Source organism: Anastrepha obliqua, chromosome 1, assembly GCF_027943255.1.
Source record: "Anastrepha obliqua isolate idAnaObli1 chromosome 1, idAnaObli1_1.0, whole genome shotgun sequence".
Lineage (NCBI taxonomy): Eukaryota > Metazoa > Arthropoda > Insecta > Diptera > Tephritidae > Anastrepha > Anastrepha obliqua.
This window is the reverse complement of record NC_072892.1, coordinates 101,067,290-101,074,835: the sequence shown is the minus strand read 5'-3', so window position 1 is coordinate 101,074,835 and position 7,546 is coordinate 101,067,290.

Here is a 7,546-nt window from a genome sequence, read left to right as displayed (position 1 = left end):
GTTCGAGTCAGCCAACAAAGGTTATGTTGGTTTAGGTTGAGCCGGTTGACTTGCAGTCACGCATAGACCGGTTGGGTTCATAGCAATACCAGATGGAGCTTATTAGCTGTGTGTTTTGAAATATTCCACCTGCATAATGCCTGCATCTATTGCGAATTAAAGGAGGCATTTCAAACCCACTGCTGAGATGTCTTCCAATCTGTAAAACTGTGGTGCCCCAAAGTATTTTAAACGTGTTTTGAATAACGCAGGACATCCGCAAAGGAGATGCTCTACAGTTTTCTTTGAGCTCTGCTCCCTAACTTTCCTGCATTCCTCGCTGATATTTCGTTAAAAAGATCCGAGGATGGAGAGACCCCGTTTTTCGCTATATCGTCTACTATCTTGTTCTCTTCAATGCCCTGATGGCCTGGAATACAATAGAAATATAACTTACAATTCACTGCCAACCTTTCGACTGCTTCCCTGCTCTGAAAAACCATCTTTTATGTTATACTACACTTTTATGTTTTATTGCTTTAAGGGCTGCCTAACTATATATGTAAAAATTAACCTTGAAGTTGGTCCCAGCAGTAACAAAAACTAGGTCTGCTAAACCTTTCCAACTGTTAAAATGGCTGGAATACACTGCAATAATGTGGAAACTTATACGACATTCTTAAGTCTAACTCTGCCAAGACCATCTCAACTACTCATTTATAACCGTCCGTATAAAAGTGTATTGCGAGTGTTAAGTGTAGCCAACGAAGGCGCTGGATCTTTACTTGCTGCACTATGTCTATGTCACCATAAAGTTCAATGTGGTGTTGTTCAAGATTCAAAAATGTTCCACATAATCTTTCTCCCAAACACGCCAAGGGACGCCTCATTGGATATTTTCATCGGCCAATGCTCTGCGCCAAACGATAGGACGGGCATAATGAGAGACGGAGATTGCTTCAACATCCTGGCCCCCCTAGCAACTCATAAATAGTGCGGTTTTGCATCCGCCTCAGAGGGCCCTTCGGTTGCTGTCTTTGACAAGTCTACTCCCTCAAAGAAGTGCACAGGTCTTAAAATGCCACCCGAGAGCTGATGGACGCGTACGAGTGGTTACTTTGAAAGCTCTGCGTTGAGAATTGGACCAGCCAATAGTTAAGCTTCTACTTTCGGAAGGAAAACTAACATTATTTGCCCACGAGATGATTTATGAGATGAGTTTCAAATCGAATGCTCGTTTATTCGATTATTCGATTTGATTCAAATGTTCTATAAAGCTGCACTAACTGCTCCTAAAGAGGACACTCAGTGGTCTCATAGCCATATTGTGATCTTCTTAACTTCAAACTTTAGCCTACGCTACTTGAGAGATGTCGGTAATCTTCATGTATGTATTCAAACTTGCCAAGAGGCAATACGTAGACCATATGGGCCCACGAAAAAGTGGGCCTCCAGAAATCCAAAACATTATATTCAAAGTGCTAAATATTCCCTCGAGAACCATGACAGGGCTTTCAGGTCAGGCCAACAAAACCTCTACCCTCCTTCGAAATCAAAAACAAGAATTTTATATTTATTTCGCATGCATATAATAAAATTTCGGCAAGGCTGAAGTTATCGAGTTCATACGGATTTAATACGAAATTTCTAAACTTGATTCAATATTAATTTTTGAATCTATGGCAAAACAAATGAACGCGCCATGGTTTCGAAATTTCACATGCAATCCATCCTTGCAGAATTTTCAAATATTAAATTTCAAAATTTTCCTGAGTCATTCGAGGTGTTCCCTGAAACATCTTTGTAGCCTACACAGAATGGAAAAAGTAAAAAAAATACTAAAAATGTATATTATGATTGTTCATAAACGAACGCAAATACCGGGTGGTTTCATACAGTGGTTTCTTTCCAAAGATTCTAAAAATTTTAATAAAAAGCAATAACTTTCGGTATATTGTTGAGTTATTCGAAAGGGAAAACATTCGATATCATTCATGTCGCTGCAACGGCTGGCTTCGACTCCGCAGTTTTGCTCGCAAAGGGGGAAATGCCGCCGTAACCGAATGGACTACCATTCGGAAGAACGGAGGCTCGGATCCCCGTGCATGAAACACCAAATGAAGTAAAAGCTTTTCCTATTAGCGGTCACCCCTCGGCAAGCAATGGCAAACCTTGTAGTGCTACCCTGAAAAATTCTCATATAAACTGTTGCCGTTCAGACTCGGCTTAAAACTGTTGGTCCCTCCATAAAACAAAATCAAGACGCACTCCACAAATAGGAGGAGGAGCCCGGCCAAACACTCAAATATGGTGTAAGAACAAATTATTTATTTATATTTTTGCAATCCCAGCTATTAAAGAAAGAAATCTGAGTGGAGATGTTTGTCAAATATGTCAAAACAAAATGTTTACAGAAATTTTGAAAAAGGTTTTAGGATAAAATAAAAAAATAATAATAATAAATATGTTAAAAAAACCGAAGATATTTCTCTTTAAATACTTTGTACCAAAGCTTTGATTTTCATCATCACTTTTATTAAATTTTTTGGAAAGTTTTTCAGTTTACTTCTTATTATTCTCAATCCTACAAATAAATCAATTTTCAGAAACATTTCTAAAACCAATTCATGGATCACTTGACGTGGAATCGCTCTCAAACGTTGCAGTGAAAAGATGTCATGCAAAAAAATTAAGTTTTTTTTATTCTGTGAAGTCAAAAGTTATGATTTAGGAAGTTCGGGATAAACTACATCTCATGATACCAAATTCACATCGCCTTGAATCAGTTTCAAAGCTTTGAAATTAATTAGAACATTGGGCCATCTAAAAGGATATACCGAAAGATAGCCATAAACAGGAATACATACATGCAAGTTAGCACACCACACATTCTACACACACAATACAACAACAACTTAATATTAAGCATTTATTAGCACATCGCACTTTCTACAATTAAGCATTTTTATAAGCACACCCAATAAAACAACAACAAAACTAATATTAAGCATTTTTATAAAACAATAATGTAAGCTTAGGATATAAAAAGATGTGTTAGCAAAAATATAAATTATGGCAAAGCAATAATACAAAATTAAACGGAAATGCAAAAAGCTGTGTAAATAAAAATCTAATAGCAAATAAGCGAAATTATTGAATAAAAGTAAGAATCAAAAATCAATAAAGCAAGTTCAGTTTCGACTACACTGATTTGAGTTGGCGGTGCGCGGACTAACTTGCATACATTGTAATATACGCCTAAAGTGCACCTGGTAACACTAAAATAAAACAAATTATCAAATCTTCTTTTAACGAAATAATGTTCAGTTCAGTATGAACCTTGAAACAGTTTTTTGCTACAAAAACTTTAATATGAAATTTGCCAAAAACTCCCAAAATCTAAAAAGAAAACACAAATCCATTTTTCGGATTCTTGTACAGGGCCGTCGAGGTTAATGCGGAAAACATTTCGAAAGCTCTGAAGCAGTAGCGTTAAGTCTAAAACCGCTGATAAAGGGACATATTTTTAGTGTATTGTTTCCTGATTGACATTGGTGTGCGGGAGTAAGTGCTAGTGAAACGATGAGTCGAGAGCAGGACAGAAGAGCTGCGATACTAGAGTCACTTCGCGCCGGAAAAAGCCCTAAAGAGATAATTGAGTGGTTTGGCTACAAAAAAACGCAAGTTTACGAAATTGCGAAAGTTTTTCGTGAAACCGACTGCAAGGATGATGTCTTTTCTGATCGAGCAAGCCATACAAAGACTCAGGCTTGGCTCCAGAATAACCTACCCTACCACTGGTCACCAGATTTTTGGCCACCTTCAAGCCCATACTGCAGTTGTGAGTATTTCTTTGTTTAATAATGGCTCTGCCTAAAAAATTAGAAAATATCCGCGATCCTCGAAAAAAAATAAGTTGATTGGCTTTACTTCTAAGACTACTGGTTAACACAAAAACTTTTTCTGATCGCAGTTAAACTTATTTGTTCAACAAAACTTTTCGAAAGGTAAAGTATTTTTTTCATTTTTTTATTTTGTATTTCGTGAAAGTGGAAAATTTAATGAAGTTCAAATAGAACGATGTTTGTCAATCAATTTGAAACTGTCTCCATAAATAACACTATTATTACACGTATTGGGTGAAGTAAAAAGTGCTGAGCGTTTCCTACTAGCTACCTTTGGTGAGCCATATCTCATAATATAAATATATTTACAATGGATCTGGGCACACAATATGACAACTGGAAGCCTATATTATGTTTAAAATAATTATTTAACAGTTTCGTGTTTGGGGAAGCTAATTGTGTATAAGGGTCCGGCACTCGAAGTGTAATCAATTAAAAAGTGCATACATTTAGTTTGGAAAATTCTTCTTCTTTTTCTTAATTGGCGCTAAAACCGCTTATACGATTTTGGCCGAGTTTAACAAAGCGCATCAGTCGTTTCTTTCTCGTGCTAACCGGCGCCAGTTGGACACACCAAGTAAAGCCAAGTTCTTCTCCACCTGATATTTCCAACGCAGAGGAGGCCTTCCTCTTCCTCTACTACCACCAGCTGGTACCGCATCGAATACCTTCAGAACCGGAGCGTTTGTATCCATACGGACGACATGACCCAGCCAACGTAGCCGCTGGATCTTTATTCGCTGTGATATGTCTATGTCATCGTAAAGCTCATACAGCTCATCGTTCCATCGCCGCTGCCAACGTGCAAAGGTCTAAAAATCTTGCGCAGAATATTTCTCTCAAACACTCCATGCGTCGCTTCATCGGATGTTGTCATCGTCCAAGCTTCTGCGCCATACGTTAGGATGAGAACCTTGTGGAGTATTAGTTTTGTTCGTCGAGAGAGGACTTTACTGCTCAGTTGCCTACTTAGTCCAAAGTAGCACTTGTTCGCAAGAGAGATTCTACGTTGGATTTCAAGACGGACATTGTTTTCGGTGTTAATGCTGGTTCCTAAATAACCGATGTATTTTACAACCTCGAAATTATACCTCTTTACAGTGACGTGGTTGCCGATACGCGAGTGCGCCGACTCTTTGTTTGAAGACGAGAGGTACTTCGTTTTGTCCTCGTTCACCATCAGACCCATGAAAGATTTAAAAAGCCTCGGACGAGACCTCCCTATACTAACGACGACCACTGCAGTTTGGAAAAATACTTTTATTCACTTCAAAGTAAAAAATGTGTGAAAATAATACAAAATTAAGAATCAATTTGCTTTTGCTCGATATCACCACCTTTTGCCTTGACTATAGCATTGAGACGATCCTGAAACTAATCGGAAGCAGCTCGAATGTGACTTGCAGGTATTTTGAACCACTCGCGAACAATGGCTTTTTTCAGCGCCTCGAGGCTGGTGAATCTTTTAGTTCGGACCTTGCTCTCCAAAATGGCCCAAAGAGAATAATCCATCGTATTCATATTTTAGACACTCTTGGGTCACTCGAGATTTGTGAGACGGTGCCGAGTCCTGTTGAAACGTCCATGGCCTGCCACCGAAATGTTTGTCTGCCGACGGCTTCAAAGAAACCTTCAGAATGTTAAAGAAGTTAAATAAAAAGGCTAAAAAATTTAAATATCATTTTTCATTTGTTATTGTAAGAAAATTTCCATAAAATACCCTATATTATCCAGCTCTAGACTACCGGGACCGCTTAAGTCAAAAAACTATTTGGATACAGATAATTATTGCTATGTTAATTTCATTGTTAATGAATCTAATATTATATTTTATTCAAATACATTTCCTTATTTTGTCTGGTTTGGCCTCGCTGATTCCGATTACGATAAGCTCTTAGCCTACAATTTATTAAAACTTAATAGGTATTTTATTAATAATTCATTTCGGCTCATAGGTTAAATATAAATATTATTTTCCTGAAAATCTAGCCAATTACTTACTTGTACGTAGTTAAACACTTTACGCAATCGTAAGTTTGTGGTTGACAGAATCGGAATCATTGCTGACACAAAAAAACACACACATGCGTGCGTTATACGTAAAGATTTTACTGGCTGCTTAAAACCGCAATCCGTAGTCGTCTAACAGTCGATTACAATCAGTCAACTGCACATTACAAAATTGCTTAACGTCATTAATAACAGCATCTCGTTGCTAAGCTTTAATAATATTCATAACTGTAAAGATTACTATGTAATATAATCATACATTTATTTATTACTTTTATTCGAAATAATAAAAAAATACGGAACAGAACTCAATAGAAAAAAATATTTATTATTTTTATAAGTTTCTTGTTAAAAACACTTTTTGTGAACGTAAATTTAAAAAATAAATTTCCTGGGTGCCGTTTTACAAGTAAGATCACCTTAAATTCACATAATTTATTTAATCATAAATCCAGCTTGAATTTAAAGTATCTAATAAAAATTAACCGCCGTATCCGAATGGGTTGGTTTCGTGAATATCATTCGGAGTACGTAGGTTCCAGACACCGGGCACGCGAAACATCAATAGATAGAAAAAATATTTTCTATAGCGGTCGCTCCTCGGCAGACGATGGTAAACCTTTCAGTGTATTTCTACCATGAAATACAGGGTGGGCCATATAGCGTTTGCTTTTTGAAACACCTATTTTTTTGAGAATGATAACACAAATGGCATGTCAAATGTGTTCACAACTTACTTAAAGGTTTGACATTTACGAAATGGGACGCTATACGCTTGAACAAAATTGGGAAATGTTGAAAACCTATTTCCAAAGTGTTTAGTCTACTTCTTCTTCCGCGGTTACAGTAAATGGCGAGCGTTACCGTGACATGCTCAACGAGTTTTTGTTTCCAAAAATTGAAGAGGATGACATGGACGACATTTAGTTTCAACAGGACGGTGCAACTTGTCACACTGCCAAAGTTACACTCGAAATTTTGGCTACCGTTTTTGAAAACCGAATAATCAGCCGAAATTCCGATATCAATTGGCCGCCTCTGAGCTGTGATTTAAGCCCGTTGGACTATTTTTTGAGGAGAGCCGTTAAGGAAAAATGCTATGCGAACCATCCAGAGACGATTGATGCTTTAAAACACGAAATCGAAGTTGCCATTCATGAAATTGGAGCCCAAACAATCGAAAATGTGGGTTGATCCAATGGCCTACTGTAAAGCCAGTCGTGGCAGTCATATTATTTTTCATTCATAAATGACAATGTTCAATCTTCAAAATAAAAAAGAAGTTTGAAAAAAGATTGATTAGTTTTTTTTTATAGCCGATTCAAAAAGCAAATTTTACATGGCCCACCCTATAGCTCCTCATACAACATATCTGACATTCGAAGTCGGCTTAAAACTTTAGGTTCCTCAATTTGTGGAACAGCATCAAGACTCACATAAACTCAAATAGGAGGGGTAGCTTGGCCACACATTTAACAGAAGTGTACGCGCCAATTATTTATTTATTTATTTTTTAATAAAAATCAATAAAAAACAAATTTTTATTATGGCACGGTTTTGGGCCGAAAAGTAGAAAATAATTTTTCCCAGACATAGACGTAGTTCTAAGTAGACGATATAAAACTTAAATGCGCTTTATGCAAGGTGGCGCA